We start from the raw sequence: 17,869 nt of genomic DNA, 5'->3' as shown, positions 1-17,869 counted from the left end.
CTCTAGGCGCTGGGAACTCAGGGTGGCTCTCATGAAACTCCACCATGAGACTAGGATCGAGAATATCAGCTCTGGGAACCCATGTCCTTTCTTCGGGGCCGTACCCTTCCCAGTCCACCAGGTACTCCAACTGGCCACCACGACGTCGGGAACGCAAGATCTCCTTCACTGCGTAGACGGCTCCTTCTTCTAGGAGCAGTGGAGGAGGGGGTTCCTCTTCGTGGTCAGGCTCTGTGGAGGGAAGAACAGGATCGTGATAGGGTTTCAGGAGTGATACGTGGAATGTAGGGTGAATACGGTAGTGAGAGGGTAATTGTAGTTTGTAGGTGACGGGGTTAACCTGTTCCACGATGGTGAAGGGACCAACAAATCGGGGACTTAACTTGCGAGAGGGCAGTCGCATGCGTATGTCCCGGGTGGATAGCCACACCTTTTGTCCGGGTGTGTATCTGGGTTCTTCAGACCTTCTCCTATCGGCGGTTACCTTGCTTCGACGGACTGCCCTCTGCAGATGTTGATGAGCCTCGTCCCAGACTCTCTCGCTCTCCCGGAACCAGTGATCCACTGCGGGGACATCAGATGGTTCGCCATCCCAGGGAAAGAGCGGTGGTTGGAAGCCCAGGACGCACTGGAATGGCGTGAGTCCGGTGGAGGGTTGCCGCAGTGAATTTTGGGCATATTCTGCCCAGCCCAAATACTGGCTCCAGGAGTTCTGGTGACCACTGCAGAAGGTCCTCAGGAACCGTCCCACCTCCTGAATCTTCCTCTCTGTCTGCCCGTTGGTTTGGGGATGATATCCAGAAGAGAGGCTGACGGCCACACCTAGGAGCTTGAAGAAGGCTTTCCATAGACGTGAGATGAACTGTGGACCTCTGTCCGACACAATATCTTCTGGAATACCAAATGACCTGAAGACTTGATTAAAGATATTGTCGGCAGTTTCAAAGGCTGTGGGAAGACCTTTCAGAGGGATTAGTTTGACAAACTTTGAGAATCTATCTACTATGACTAGAATACAGGTATTACCTTCTGACGAAGGGAGGTCAGTGATAAAGTCCACTCCTAGGTGTGACCAGGGACGGTTCGGAATCGGCAAGGGATGGAGCTTTCCAGCGGGTAGATGACGTGGGCTCTTGGATTGGGCACAGTCCTTACAGCCCTGAACATATTGCCTCACATCCCTTGCCATGTTTGGCCACCAGAATCGTTGGGATACTAGCGAGAGAGTATTGTTGATCCCTGGATGTCCAGTGCCTAGCGAGGTATGTAAGGAGTGGATCAGATCTACCCGGTGTTCAGGTGGTATGAACTGCCGATGAGGAGGGCATCCCGGCGGAGCAGGGGCTTCCGGAGTGGCAACGACTGGAGGAGCGTTCCAGGTGATCGGACAAATGGAGATGTGTTCGGGAAGAATCTTCGTTGGGAGTTCTTCATGATCGTGATGCTCGTGTAAACGAGAGAGAGCGTCTGCTCTTAGATTCTTGGGTCCTGGACGATAGGAAATGGAGAAATCAAAACGTGAGAAGAAAAGTGACCATCTGGCTTGACGTGGACATAGTCTCTTGGCCTCTTTGATGTATTGGAGGTTTTTGTGATCTGTGATCACCTGGAACGGATGTTTGGCTCCCTCCAACCAGTGACGCCACTCCTCCAAGGCTAGCTTGATTGCTAGAAGCTCCCTGTCTCCTATGCTGTAATTCTGCTCCGCCGGGCTCAACTTCCGAGAGAAATAGGCACAGGGATGCAGTCGGGGCGGTGTATCATGATGTTGAGATAATACTGCCCCGACGCCGGTGGTGGATGCGTCCACTTCCACCACGAAAGGAAGATTTGGGTCAGGATGAGTCAGGAGTGGGGCCCTTGTGAACTCCTTCTTAAGAAGGCGGAAGGCTGCGGCTGCTTCTTTGGTCCACTCCAGTCCTTTGGGTTTACCCTTGAGGAGATTAGTGAGAGGTGATGTAATCCTGCTGTAGTCCTTGATAAACCGTCTATAAAAGTTAGCAAACCCAAGAAACCTCTGGAGCTCCTTAATGGAAGTGGGTTCTGACCAGGATAGAACAGCCTCAATTTTCTTCCCATCCATACGTATACCGGTTTGGTCAATGATGTATCCCAAGAAATGAATCGACTTCTGGTGGAATGAGCATTTCTCCGCTTTGAGGTAGAGGTGATGTTCTCTCAATGTGTGTAGGACCTCCGCAACGTGTTGGCGATGTTCGGCCTCACTCCGGGAGTAAATGAGGATGTCATCTATGTACACTATTACACAGTGGTGAAGAAACTCCCGGAGGACTTCATGAATGAAGTTTTGGAATACGGAGGGGGCGTTAACCAGACCGTAAGGCATGACCTCATATTCATAGTGGCCAGTAGGGGTCACGAATGCTGTCTTCCATTGGTCCCCCTCACGTATTCTTATCAGATTATACGCGCTGCGGAGGTCCAATTTAGTGAAGACTTTAGCTTCTCGGAGCTGTTCCAAAGCGGCTGGTACCAGAGGAAGGGGATATCGGTATTTTACTGTACCGTTATTTAGGACCCTGTAGTCGATGCATGGACGCAGCCCTCCGTCCTTCTTGGCCACAAAGAAGAAGCTTGAGGCGGCTGGTGATTTTGAGTGACGTATGTACCCCTGACTCAGAGCCTCCCTTATGTAATCTTCCATTGCCTGATTCTCTGGAAGCGAGAGCGGGTAGATCCTACCTCTTGGCAACTGGGCATCTGGAACTAGGTCGATCGCGCAGTCCCATGGCCGATGCGGCGGTAGCTGGGAAGCTCTCTTGGGGCAGAAGACATCATGAAAGGAGCTGTACTCCTTAGGAATGTGGATAGACTGCTTCTCAGGAGGGCTCTCGACCGATGTTGCAAACAAAGAAATGGGGTTCCGACCTTGAAGAGGGAGATTTGGAAAACAGGCAGGTGTACATCCAGATCCCCATTTCTTTATCTCTCCTGTGCCCCAAGAGATGATGGGATCGTGCTTCACCAGCCACGGGCGCCCTAGAATGATGTCCATATTTGCACCCTCCAGAACCAGAAATTGAATCCTCTCTTGATGTAACAACCCCACTTGAAGAAGGATGTCTTCGCATTGTCGATGGATACGGGTCGAAGATCGAGTGCACTGGGTTATCGGTTGTATCTGGTATATATGCGAGGACGCCTCAGTACGGAGGTGGAGTTGACGACAGAGGGATTGGGAGATGAAGTTCCCTGCTGACCCGGAGTCGATGAGGGCTGTGACAAGGAGAGAAATAGAGGCAGTAGTTATTTGTACGGTGGTAGTAAGTGGTTTACATTGTTCAATATTCGTACTGAATACACTCACTGAAGTCCGAATGGGACGAAGGGGACACTCCATACGGGTGTGTCCACTGACACCGCAGTATAGACACAGACCCCGGGTCAGCCTCCTCTGTCGTTCCGCTGATGTCAGTCTTCCAGACTCTATTATCATGGGTTCTGGTTCTGGAGAGGCTGTTGACTCAGGCGATTGGAGGAGTGCAGACGAGGGGGTGATGGTGTCCTGTTGATAGGAACGGAGACGATCGGAACATCGGAGAGAATGTTGGATGAATCTCTCCAGACCCATTGTATCATCTAATGTGGCCAGTTGGATTCGGAGAGTGGGTTCCAAGCCGAGCCGGTACGTGGTCAACAACGATCTCTCATTCCATCCACTTGCAGCTGCTAGAGTGCGAAACCGGAGAGCATATTCCTGTGTAGATAGAGTACCTTGCTTTAGATGATACAGCTGCTCTCCAGCGGCTACTTCCCCATCAGAACGTCCAAACACCTCTTTGAAATACTCCGTGAAGGTAGTGATGGAATTCATGACCGGCCCGGCTTGGTTCCAGATCGTCTCAGCCCATTTAAGTGCAGGTCCAGAGAGTAGAGATACGATGTAGGCGATCTTCGACTTATCTGTGGGATATAGAGAAGGTTGCATTTCGAATATGAGGGAACATTGTAACAGAAAACCATTGCACTCCCCCGCTCCGCCTGAGTAGGGCGCTGGTCGGGCCATGGGACTGGAAGGAAGGGCCGAAGAAGAAACTGTGGAGGTGGAAGTGCTCGGTGCTGGTGGTGCGTTGGAAAGTGGAGCTGGTGGCTGTAGAATCCGCTTCAACTGGTCCACCAGCTCTTGAAGGTGATCGGGGGTGCTCATGTTGTCGTCGTTATGGGTCCGGGCTTCTGTTATGAAGCGGACAGGAGACAGAGGTAAGGAAACGTTAGGGTGTTTATTAAATGACAACAAGGAGCACATGAAGGATAGCCAGGAGGATCAGGAATGATGTTGGGGTCTTTTCCTCCGTGGCTGGGTAACAGGAATACACGAGGATGGACAGCACACACCAGATACAGCTGACAGAGGATGACACAGACTTGGAAGGACTGGAAGACAGGACGATTCGGGAGGACCAGGAAGACTAGGAGGAATACAAAGAGAACAGGTAAGTAAATCGTTTGTTTTAGCTGAGGATGACTACGCTGAGTGGTCGCTCAGTTGTCCGCTTTCGTCGAGACGAGCCCGGACAATGAGCGACTGGAGTGCTGTGCTTTTATCTGGTGCTCGTGAATGTGATGCAGCTGTGTGCTCATTAGAAGTCAGGTGATGGTGATCTTCGTGAGTGGGGGTCGTGAGAGCCTGACCAATCCATGACAATCGCGTTGTTCGACAGATTGCACGGGAGTCTGGCAATTAATGACTTCGATATGTTAGCGTTGCTTTGTTTCTGTGCATACTAATTTTGTTTGCAAGTAATAAAATTGAAGCGTTCTGTCAATATTTTTCAGTTTTTTATATATATATATATATATATATATATATATATATATATATATATATATATATATATATATATATATATATATATATATATATATATACTGTATACAGTGCTCAGCATATATAATTACACCCCTCACAAATAATTTTTTTAAATTCATATTTTTAATAGTAAGCTATACACTGTTATATTTGTGCATATCGATTAGATTAGTCAGTACTGAAGCCAAACCTGGAACTAATCAAACAAAATAACTTACGATAATGGTCCAGAAACCAGTACAATCAAATGTATATGTTATAGAAAAATATCAAATACAAATTTAAAAATGAGGAAAAATCAAAGAAGCAAAAAAATAAGAAAATTTTGTTGAAATTTTGTAGTTCGTAATTATTTTTTGCAATATTTTGCTTGAAATTAATTGTATTTTCTATCAATTTCTAAATGTGTTTGGAGACTAAAATATTATTTTAATAAATATATCTGTTTAATAAATCTGTTTTGTTTAAATGCACTATAATAAATTGCCTATATTCACTGAGAAATGGATAAAAATATTCATTTTCTAAATGGGGTGTACTCAGTTATGCTGAGCAATGTATATATATATAAAATTTCTTTATGTTTTTTTAATATTTAAATTTATATTTATTATGCATTTATTATCTATTTTCTTAAATTTTTTTTATTTTGTAGGTTCTTATTGTATTATTTCAAATAACTGGCACTTTCTATAAAAGTTACATTTTTCATCTTGCCTGTCTTAAACACTCTCATTTACCACACTTGACATCATTCAGAGAAACTCGCCCATGGTCTGCAGCCGTTGTTACCTGAGAATCGTATTTAGTTGCTGGCAACTCTTGCTAGAGGGGATCAATGTTCTAGATTATGGGGTGGACTGTATCCAGGCCCCTTTGAATATCAAGCCGCATCAGGTTTCATGGAGAAATGCTTAACACCAGCAAGACAGACCTCAGTGCTGTGAAACAATGCCTCACTGTTTGACTAGCTCCACTTCCACATCTTGCAGTAATTGAAATCATTCCTTGGCCTCCAGTCTACCAAAGCTTATTTCCCTGTGCTGCTCTGGGACTGTACACCAGCGAAAGGTGGGAGGGGTGTAAAGTTGTTTTTGTAGAGTGTTACTTTCTGTATGAATTGAATGTGGGGTCAACTGGAAAAGCTAATGAGCTTTTTATTGATTCCAGCAGTTAACCTGCTTGGGTGGCTATGCACAAAAAAAAAACCTGTACCACCACACCTCCCTACTGTATTATTTTCAGCGTCTCCAGACATGACAAAAATAAGATTACACAACTTATGCAACCAGTGTGTGTTGAAGATCAAAGTCCCTCTTAGAGTTATGAGGTCCATTCGGCCAGTGCTAATGTTTGTCCAACCTGTAAAGAACACACTATGCTGCTTTTGATTATGTTTTCTTCAATTCTTTTTTGTCCAGTAATGGGAATGTGGTAATAGTTATTCTGTAAAAACCCTTGTTTGGTATTACGAGGGGTGATAGTTTCAGAAAAAGTGTGCAAAATAGAAGTTACCACAAGTGTTTTATTTAATTTTTTGCACTTTTTCTTCTATTTTGATTGTAATGTTAGGAAATAAGAGTTGAGGGTGCTTTCATGCCTGGCTGGTTTGGAGTGTTTGGAATGTTCAAAACATAAACATACAGATAAAGACTTTGAGTAATATAATGACGACTACAAAGAAAACCACACTGAGCTGGTATTTATCTTTTCTGATGGATGTCCACTGAGATCAGAGATTATCTAAATATCATAAATATCCTAAATATATTTGGTTCAAGTTCACATTGTTTCCGTTAGAATAACTGGTAATCAATGATTATTTTAATTTAACGCTATCATGCTATGCAAGAGTTATTATGGTAAATGTTTTAATGTTGAAAAAATATTGCAAAGTTTAGACTTCTTTTCTTTTAGTTTGATTCGTAAGTTTTTGTAATAAGTTTTTTTTCTTTACAGTTTTTGGCTTTAGTTAAGATTTTCATCATCTACATAAGTTTATAAGTTTCTGCTTATTTTCAGCTTTTTTATTTTAGTAGGATAAATCAATGTTGGTGTTAAATTTCTCATCAACATGTGATGTGTTATTGTTGTGTGTGGAATTTTATGTATAATCCAATACTGTGGTGCTTTTCGCAAAGCTATTATACTAAAAACTTAAACAATGATACATTTTGAGCCAATTTTCTTTACAATTTTTTTTCCCTAAATATAAATAGTTTTTGGACACCCGAATAAATTGTAGGATCCTTAAAAAATATACATTACCTTCTATTTTTACCAACATGTTTTATTTACTGGGGATGCATTAAAAAGGAAATTCTGGGCTGAAAGCAAAATCAGAAATTCTGGATGCATTTAATCGGAAATGGAAAGCAAACCCGAAAATGCTTTGTAATAATTAGTTATTATTTCATCAAATAATATAAAGTGATTTTGTAAGATTTTTTTCCATTTAACTCAGTGACCAGTTTTACTAATTAAAAAAAAAACCAAGCGGAATGTGCAGTATATGAGTGGAATATCCACAGAGTGGAATATTCCAAAAACTTTGACTGAGGTGCTCACAAGCTAGTTGATGGTGCTTTTATACTTTGGTCAATGCTGCAACAATCCATTAAAATGAATGGGTTTCATAGCACAGTGCTTTCTGCGTTTGGTGTGAAAGCTGCTTCACACAGTGACAGTGGTTGAAGTGAGGGTGAAACCAGCAGCAAAGCACAGCATAGCCCTCTGTCTCATATTTTTGGCCATTTTTCTCATTTGGCCAATCTGTGCATCCTTTTAATTTACTTTTCAATAATTTTAAAAGCCTCCAATATATTGAGATCTATTTGTGAAAACATAAACGCACAGAACAAAGGCTATAAATTACTGATGCTGTATTACAAAGCTTAGTACTGTAAACCTGCTTGCTTTAAAGTAATCCATTCTATAAAACTCTTTAAAAAGTGGCAAATTTCATAACTGATGTAAACATATCCACATCTCTATGACCAAATGCTTTCTTAACTGCTGTTTTCTCATCAGTTTTATTTTGTAATGTGTTTACTTCATTATTGAGAAAAATTATATATTTAAATATTAATCTGAACGCTGCTGTCCTAAGCAAAGGAGAACACTACAGAGCTTCACTTTGAGTATATCAGTGCCTTAATAACACTGACCACACCTCAGCCAGACGGACTGGACATGAAGAGTAAAAACACGGCACTGCAATTGGGTCACTTCAGTGACAGGATCAAATAAGACAGAGAGAGACTTTCTCTGAGGCTATTCCACATCACAGTGTCTCTCCAATTAAGTCAAGCGCACCCTGAGATGCTGCCAGCACGATAGGAGATAGATCTAGCATTACTGCAAACACGTGTTTCTCTCTTTTTCAGCAAAGACACAGCAGGACAGCTTGTTAGAGTTGAATGTTAAGTTGCGTGCTCTGTTGGAGAGCCCACAGTGCTTGTGCGCATACAGGCCAATGCTTGCGGTTGAGAATGTCTAATTAAGCTAAAATTGCTAGAGATGGGCAACTGTACCAGGGTTCTCTTGTGCCTGTCAAATGTTGCCTGATGACCTCGGGGTGTGTATTTTTATCCTTTTTGAGTGTGTGAGATCAGAAATTAGCTGTGACAACAGTTTTTGAATGATCTCCAGCTCTGTTATAAGGTATTAAAAGCATTCTCATACTTTTCTTTCATAACAGGAGTTATACAAGTGTTTGTTACTTTAAAACTTATGTAAGCACATACAAATTTGTTTCTGAAGTAATCTGATTTTTAATTGTTCTCTGCTTATTTTGTGCATGTAAACACACTCAGGAGCAAAACAAAGAGAAACAGCTGCAGGTGCCAGTTTTTTGTTTTAAGGGTGAATTCAGTCTTGTTTGGTTCGACTGAATTATGCTTCCATAAAACTCTTGTACGGTTAGTTTTTGGTGTGAATATGAGCCAATCTCAATCCAACATATTTGCAGAAAGCCATTTGCTTTTTGAGTTATCAGGATCCCTTAGTTTGAGTTGTGCACTGGCATCTACTGTTGCTAAGCATCCGTCAGCTGTGCTCTCCAGTGAATCACTAACAAACCCCAGTCAATGGCCCAGCTATAGTCAAAGACTGTTCTGACTGTTCTGTCTTTGTTTGAGGTAACTAGTCTACTGTTATAGCTGAAATTAGTAAAATATGCATTTCACAACCGTGTTGCTCTGTATTTGGGTACGTTTTGAAGCAAAGAACTAAAGAGCAAAAGACGTGACATGTGAACGGTTCCTCGGAGCTACATTGCAAAAAATGCTTTACTTGGAATGTTTGTCTTGTTTCTAGTCCTAATATCTAAATTATTTAATCAAGAAGCTTTTTTAAATCTTGTTTTAAGAAATAATAAGAAAAAATGAAGTGAGTTTTTCTTCAAAACAAGCAAAATAATCTCCAAAATAATGTCAATGGGGTAAGCAAAATAATCTTATGTCAAAAGAAAAAAGCAAGATTATTTGGCTTACCCCATTGGCAGCTTGTTTTAAGGAAAAACTAACTTCAATTTGCCTTATTATTTCTTAAAACAAGACTCTATTTTTGCTTTTCTAGACATTTTTTTTGCTTGTACAATAAGACTTTGGCAGTGGCCGATTATCGGACAGACAAACTGATAGTTGCACAGCAGACACCACATCATGGGAGCGCTATCATTTCTGTCCAATAAATGGCTGACTTTAGCACTTTATTGATCAAAGTCTGTGATTGCTGTAAACATTTTTGATACTCTGTTTAAGGGCTGCACAATATATCCTTTGAGCATCGATATTGCAATGTGTGTGTCCGCAATAGTCCCATCACAAGATCTGCAATATTGAGTTATGAATATAGTTGACCAGAATCCACAGGTCAAAATACATGAGATTTGTGGAGACACTGCAGAACTGTACCATTGTAGAGTGCAGTATAACATTTTCTTGTGTTTTTAAGGCCTATGTGAACATTTTAGAAGTTTAAAGCATTTTAAGAGAAGTTTAAAAAGTTTAAAAATAAATGTTATTGAATTTATATGATGCTGACAATTCTTTCACATTCGATTATTTAATTTCTGTACCTGAATACTGTTAGGCAACTCCCCAGAAAACAATTAAAGCTTTGTTTACGTCACTTCAACATTTGCTCCATTGTGTTTATTTATGACTGTAGTTTGTTTATTATATGGATAGAATAAATTACATAAAATGTATTTATATTTCACTCCCATACAATTCATCCCAATCAATCTAAAGTAATGACTTTCCAAAAAGAGCTATTTATGTAATGTGGTGAAATTGTATTTATATCGCAATATATATCGCAGGGAAAATAAAATACCGCAATGTCAAAATTTTCCAATATTGTGTAGCCCTACTGTATGTTAAACTAATTCTGTTCTTTTTATGACTTCTGTATTTATTATTAAAAGTTTATGAATGTTTTGACGGATTCATGTTTCTGGTGAATAGACTTTCAGCGGATGAACTAACCCTTTAATCCTCTACATTATCAGTGGTTCTATTCAAATCTGGGCGTAGGCCTCATTTCTGTGGGTTACTCAACAAAACATTATGTAGGGGTGTAGAAAACTATTTTCCTCGCATGTTCAAAGAGTTCCTGCTGCATTGCAGTCCTGCGGAGATGAAAGACTCAGTGAATGGAGCAGTCTTCCTCCGGTCAGCGATGGGGAACACTGGAGGTGGATTGAGACGGGGTTATGGACTCACTCAAGCTTTGTAGACAGCCTCGCTAATCAGCTTGGCAGCGTGTCAGGTGATCAGATGTACTGTAGTTAGATTAAAGGGTCACAAGGATTGGCAAAGAGGATTAACGAAGCAGGACCTCTGCCTACCACTAAGGTTCTGATAGGCCCACAACCGCGAGTTAAGATAAAACAAGCTGTCAGATCACCGTCTTCATGTATGAAATGAAAGGTGAGATTAATATAAAAACAGAGATGATATGAATGTAAAAGAAACGCAGCAGTTCGTTTGGGGCTCATTAAGGGCTCATCAGATATTCTAAGCAAATTAGAGGCTATAGTGACATCTGGTGGTGAGATGGTTTTGATCACTGTGATAAAACATACAAAATGGCGCGGGAAAGCCTGAGCTGATTGATTGGAGAATGAGGATTGGCTATGGTTTATTGGCTCTGGGTGTAAAGGGCACAGGGGTGAACCTTTCCATCTCATTTCAAAGAGTTGGATGGCCCATCCTTGACTGATGCTGTTAACCGCTTTCTGATCTTTCGAAGGGTATCAGATAGATAGTGTAGGCAGAAACATCTGTGACTAATTGCAAACTATTGTGTGTCAAAATGTCTTCCATTCAGTGGTTTTTAAGATTAACGTGTTTAAAAGAGGTCTCTTATGTTTACCAGGGCCAAATGTATTTGATTAAGCATGAAATGGTAGTAGTATATAAATGATTACAATTTATTATAACCGTAAGCTGAGTTTTAGCCAATAATCAGATTGAATCACATTGGAATTAAAATCAGAAATAATAATTATTATTCCCTATAATCAGTGTAAAAAAACTGTTGGTTAATTTTGTAGAGTTTTTCATGCATTTCTTTTCAGGGTTCTACGATAAATATAAAGTTAAAACAGTATTTGAAATTGTATGTAAAATAATTCATTTGTTTCAGTGCTTTTAACTCTTTATAACAAAACAATAACTAGTTACAAAACAAAAACTTTTCTCCCCTTTCAACACAATATATTTTATTTTGAGAAACATTTATAATATTTTGGAGCTGTAAACATGTCAGGCTTAAAATAAAACCAATAATTGACTCCTACTGTCTTCATTAGTTTCAAATCACAGACTTCTTTACAATTTAAAATGACATACATGACATACTGTTGTCCTAAAAAACATAAAATATATATATATATATATATATATATATATATATATACATAAATAAAAAAATCTTAAACATACCTTAGGAACTATATAGCAGACAATTTTGCCGGTTTTAAATCCTTGACTATTGCAAACTGCGGTATACCTTGAAAACGGTTATCGTCGCATGCCTATACACAGTACTACCCATATAAACACGAATACATACAGAACTAAGGATTTCTACTGTAACTTTCTTTTAACTTTTTTTTACTGTCAACTTCTTTTAAAAACTTTACTGACCCGAAGCTTTTCAATGGCAGTTTAAATGTAGATATTTAAATATTTTTGTTGTGTAAATACATTATTATGGTCTTATATAAAATCCTATAATAAATGTTATATTAAAGTAAAATAGTTACCGAGGTTACGTCTTTTTGGAGTGAACAACAAGCTCATGATGTTGTTTTATAAAGCTGTTCTTGAAAGCATCGTTGGGTATGGTTTCACAGTGTGGTTTGACAAATCTAAGTTGATGCATCTCTTAAAGACAGGATGGAAAATTCTTGGGCATGATGAATATTTTAATCCAAAGAATTGTGTGCTTAATCAGGTGGGAAGGATTCTGAATGATCCAACTCATTTTTGTATCCACCTTCTGAACTGCTTCACTCTGGTAGGAGATATAGTCCCTAAGTGTAGGTTGAATCAATATAAGAGATCCTTTGTACCTGTTTCAGTGGGTTTATTTAACAAGCGCTTATCTTAATTATCATTATTATTATTGTAAGTACTGTATTTTCCTGTCAAGGAAAAGTTTACTACTACTACTACTACTTTTAATGAATATTTATTTAACTAGGGTTCCTATTAAGAAGACCCCTGTTGCCTTGTCCAATCCCACAATCCTCATTATTCCTGAGTGCCACACAATGTCTGTGTGTTTGTATACGTGAGTGTTTACATGCTCTCAAACAGCTAATCCCTTCAGATGATGCCAATCCTTGGCACCCACATCACCCTCATCATTCCTGTCTTCAGTTCATAGTTAAAAGAATGCATCGTTGACAACATGTAATTCAAATAAACAAAAAAGGAAATATTTCTCCCTGGGAGCACTTAATTCTGTCAATTTCTGTATTTTCTTCAATTAGCAAATATATGTATTATTAGATTTAGATGTTTTAGTACACTGTAAAACCCAACAGTCAACTTTATCAAATGAACTGAGTGTAGTTAACTCAAAATTGACTGAAAGTTAATTCTACTCATTTGAAAAGAGTTTTGAACTCAGTGTTGAAAGGAATCAGTAAATTAAATACCTCATTACTTCAACTTAAATGGAGTACGTTCACAGTACTCACATAGATGATTTTTTTTGACTCAAATGGTTTGTAACAATCGGTTTCCTCAAATGGTTTGAGTTGCCTTAACTTATTGGGTTTTACAGTACTCAGTTGGATTGAGTTCTCTTCATTTATTGGGTTTTACTATGCTTAAATTTCTTCGTTTACTCAAATGGATTAAGTTCACAGTACTCACTAGGATTAGTTTTTTTTTAACTTAAATGGTTTGTTGCAATCGGTTTCCTCAAATAGTTTGAGTTACCTTTTTGCATTTTACAGTGTATGTTTACATAACTACACTGAAAAAAAAAGATTCATTGGATTTACACATTTTTTTTAACGTAAGGGGTTACAAACAATTCACTGTAAAACCCAGTAAGTTAAGGTAACTCAAACCATTTGAGGAAACCGATTGCAACAAACCATTTAAGTTAAAAAAACTAATCCTAATGAGTACAGTGAACTTAATCTATTTGAGTAAATGAAGCAATTTGAGCACTGTAAAACCCAATAAATGAAGAGAACTCAATCCAACTGAGTACTGTAAAACCCAATAAGTTAGGGCAACTCAAACCGTTTGAGGAAACCGATTGCTACAAACCATTTGAGTTAAAAAAAACTAACCCATGAGTACTGTGAACTTACTCCATTTAGGTTGAACAATAAGGTATTTAATTAACTGATTACCTTCAACACTGAGTTCAAAACTCTTTTCAAATGAGTAGAATTAACTTTCGGTCAATTTTGCGTTAACTACACTTATTTAATTTGATTAAGTTGACTGTTGGGTTTTGGTTTTTATTAATTGTTTGCAGCCACTTACCTTAAAAATTTTAGTAAATCCAATGAATATTTTTTTTTTTCAGTGTAAGCACCTCTTTCTTTTAGAAGGGCTTTGAGTGTGTAAGGGAGTGTGTAAGGGATACAAGAATTACAACACACACTTGCACACACTCCTTTGGCATCTCCTCAGGCCTCCATTACCAAAAAGGTCATGACAGGCATTTTGGGAATGCTGCACACAAAAAAACAGACACTTCCAGATCCTCCTTTACTACTCCAGGACTGTTCTTTTATCCTGATTTATTGGCTTTTACTTCACAGACGTGAAATCAGTTTGTTTAGCCCTGCCTTCAGTTTCTCTGACATCTGATTATGTTCCAGCCAAATGTCAGATGGCTTCAATGAAATCCACTTGTGTGTGTATGTGTGTGTGAGTGTGTGTATGTGTTGAAGTCAGTGTAGATTTCCTGATTTGAGATCTCTTTGTTGTCAAACTTGTTCTTTAAAGTATAAGCCTTTATGTGGTCATGTCGGATGTGAACTGCGCTAAATGTTCATCTTTCTGTGTCTTTCTTTTGCTTTGACAGATGTCTTCTATTTAACTTGTGTAGCTGCGGTGCATTCTGGGACGGGGTATTGTATGACAGTGCCTAATAGAAAGCAGCACGATTTCGAAATGACTCAGATTGCAGGATGACCAAATCACTTTTAGGGAGTTTTCAGAGTAAACCGGTTTTCATAACATAAGAAATTGTGTTTGGAGAAACTTGAGTAAGGCTGAAAGAAGAAGAAAAAACAAGCTGGGGATGAAAAATGATGGGCCACACAAGAACTGAAGTTCATCCTGACTCTGCAAAGAATGTGTGAAGAGTGAACATATATTATAGATCAGATTCAGATACATATTAAATGTGAAATTAATACTTTTATTCAGCAATTTTATATTAAATTTATATAAAGTGGAAATAAAAATGTTGTTTCATATTCACCATGTTCTTTTAAACTTTGTTCATTTAAACATTTAAGCAGTGTAATTTTAAAGGGCACCTATGATAAAAATCCTCTTTTGTAAGCTGTTTGGACAGAAGTGTGTGTAGGTATATTGTGTAAACAGTCATATTGGGGTGATATAAAGACAATAAGTCTCTTTTTTTTAATTTCCTGACGTAAAATAGGATCCAAACCCCTCCTATTTTGAGGCCGAACACAACTTGACGTAGGAGTGTGGTTTCCCCGCCCACTGCATTGAATAATAGCCGCGTATTGACATGTCTCCATTGTAATGAGTATAATCACATCTACAAGACAGGATGTGCGCAAAGCAACCGGGAATAAAAGATCAGTTCAGCTCGCTGTGATCATCAATCATCATCAAATATGATCGAGAATGAGTTTTACAACTTCAAAATGTTTTTAAAACAGTGCATGTTTGTGATAAAGACTGTAAAATTGCTACGTAATACATCACCACAGCCCCATAGCGTCAATAAAATAATGAAAGAAGGTGCTTCAATCCCGGTTTGTGGACTTAAATCCGGTTTATATTGTACATGAACATAACAGATATCCATATAGCAGTGGATATTTACATGTACCCTATCACATTTACCGTGCAAAAACAGTGTAAAGCTAACGTGTGTGTGTGTGTGCGAGCGACCTTTATAACAACATTGTGTGTGACTCAACGCTTCTGGCTTAAATTAACTCCAAAACAAATATATCAAATATCTGTTGTGAAAGTTCTTAGTAGTAAGGGAGATCTGCTTTATTCTTTTCTGTCACTGAGCTGTTTGTCTACGTGAAGGATATGGCTGTGACAAGCACGTGGGAACGGTGGGCGGGGAGAACCAACTCATTAGCATTAAAGGCACAGGCAACAAAAACAGCTACAATCTCAAAACAGCACCCATTTTCCAGATTTAAAAAGGTATAATTAATAATATGATGGGTATTTTGAGCTGAAACTTTACAGACACATTCTGGAGACACAAAAGATTTATATTATATCTTAAAAATGGTTAAAATCAGTGCCCTTTAAGCAGAAATCATTGTTTTTACTATTAACAATAATAATGTTCCTTTGACACCAAAACAGCAAGTTAAATCAGTGTTGGGTAAGTTACTTAAAAATTAATAGATTACAAATTACTGATTACTACTGGAAAATTGTAATCTGATTACATTACTAATTACTTGATGTAAAAAGTAATCAGATTACTAATTACTTTACTTTGAAGTTACCTTTAAAGCATATACCTATGAAATCCAAAATAAACTGCAGCTCTTTCAGTAATTTAATATTCACTGAGAAACAATACAATGGGTTGATCGCAGCAGCTTGGCATATTTAAAAGACTTAAAGACTCTGCCCAAAACATAAAATTCTCTCATCATTCACTTGTTGCAAACCTGTTTGTTTTTTGTTTTTAACACAAAAGAAGACATTTAGAAGAAAACTGGCTACCTGTAGCGATTGACTTCCATAGTATGCAAAAGCACTGCAGTGTTTGGGTGTTCTGTGTTTGTCTGAGTTAATTAGTCTACTGAAATATATATTCTATACAAAGCATAAAGCTGATCGGTCAGTTCTTGTCGCGTTACTTGCGGTTTTCAACAGGTGCACCTGGTAAATGCGACAATATACCCCGTCAGAATATGCGTCTCAATTGGAAATAACGAACTTGTGTACACAAAAGATGCGATATGTGAACAGCCCCATAAGCATAAGCCCCACAAGGCTGAGTTAGACCGCAGGGTTTTTGGGCGCTAGTGTCATTTCTTGGTGACGATTATTGTCGTAGAATGCTTCCTATTCAAGGGCTTGAACAAGTTGCTGGTCGAGTTAAAAGCAGTCGAAAGTTCTTTAGAGATTGGACATAGACTGCATTTCACAGCAATATTTTTGTTTTTACGCTCAATGAAATGTAAGTGGTTGCAACCAATTCACTATAAAACCCAAAAAGTTAAGGTAACTCAAACCGTTTGAGGAAACCGATTGCAACAAACCATTTAAGTTCAAAAACTAATCCTAGCGAGTACTGTGAACTTAATCCATTTGAGTAAATGAAGCAATTTGAGCACAGTAAAACCCAATAAATGAAGAAAACTTAAACCAACCGAGAACTGAAAAACCCAATAACTTAAGGCAACTCAAACATTTGAGGAAACCGATTGCAACAAGCCATTTGAGTAAAAAAAAAAGAGTACTGTGAACTTACTCCATTTAAGTTGAAGTAATGAGGTATTTAATTAACTGATTACCTTCAACACTTCAAATGAGTAGAATTACCTTTCAGTCAATTTTGCGTTAACTACACTCATTTCATTTGATAAAGTTAACTGTTGGTTTTTACAGTGTTGATATGTACTGAATTTAAACAAACAAATTACATTTATTAATGTTCAACTTAATTTGTTTAAATTCAGCCATTTAAATTGTTTGCAGCCACTTACCTTAAAAATGTTAGTAAATCCAGTGAATAGTGTAAGCACCTCTTGGTCTCTTTTAGAAGGGCTTTGAGTGTGTAAGGGATGTAAAATTACATCCCTTATTTTTACGCTTAATGATATCAAAGAAGCAACCACTCTCGACTACCATTTCAGCTTGCCTTCTCCAGCAATTTACAAGCGCATACTCATTAACTGACATTGCAGTGGAAAACGTGATTTTTTTGTATATATTTTGTACATACTATATATGTAACTTTATTAACCCAGTTGCATTGGCTGCAGTAACTGTACTCAAATTACACAAATTGAAAATGTAATGTGTTACATTAATGCATTCCCCAAAGATGTAATTAGAATACAGTAACGCATTACTGTGGAACTCTGGTTCCAACTCTGGTTGCAATAGTATTTAATATTAATATATTTTACATTTACATTTATTTATTTACCAGATGTGTTATCCAAAATGACTTAAAAATCTGGAAAACATGTTAATAAGAAAGTGTCTGGTGCATATGGAGAGGAAAGGGTGTCTCATAGAGATGGTTTGTCAAGCCCACTTACCTGTGTAAAGCACAGCATATTACTCTTTATTATATTTTCAA

The 17,869-nt window shown here is 38.5% G+C and overlaps 1 protein-coding gene across 1 annotated transcript in view; it reads left to right on the top strand.

Moving 5' to 3' along the window:
* Positions 1-17,869, top strand: part of ccdc85ca (coiled-coil domain containing 85C, a) — an 82,597-nt gene that overhangs the window by 36,581 nt on the left and 28,147 nt on the right. The gene's annotated exons all lie outside the window — the stretch shown is intronic.

Source organism: Danio aesculapii, chromosome 17, assembly GCF_903798145.1.
Source record: "Danio aesculapii chromosome 17, fDanAes4.1, whole genome shotgun sequence".
Classification (NCBI taxonomy): Eukaryota; Metazoa; Chordata; class Actinopteri; order Cypriniformes; family Danionidae; genus Danio; species Danio aesculapii.
This window is presented reverse-complemented; position numbering and strand designations above follow the sequence as displayed.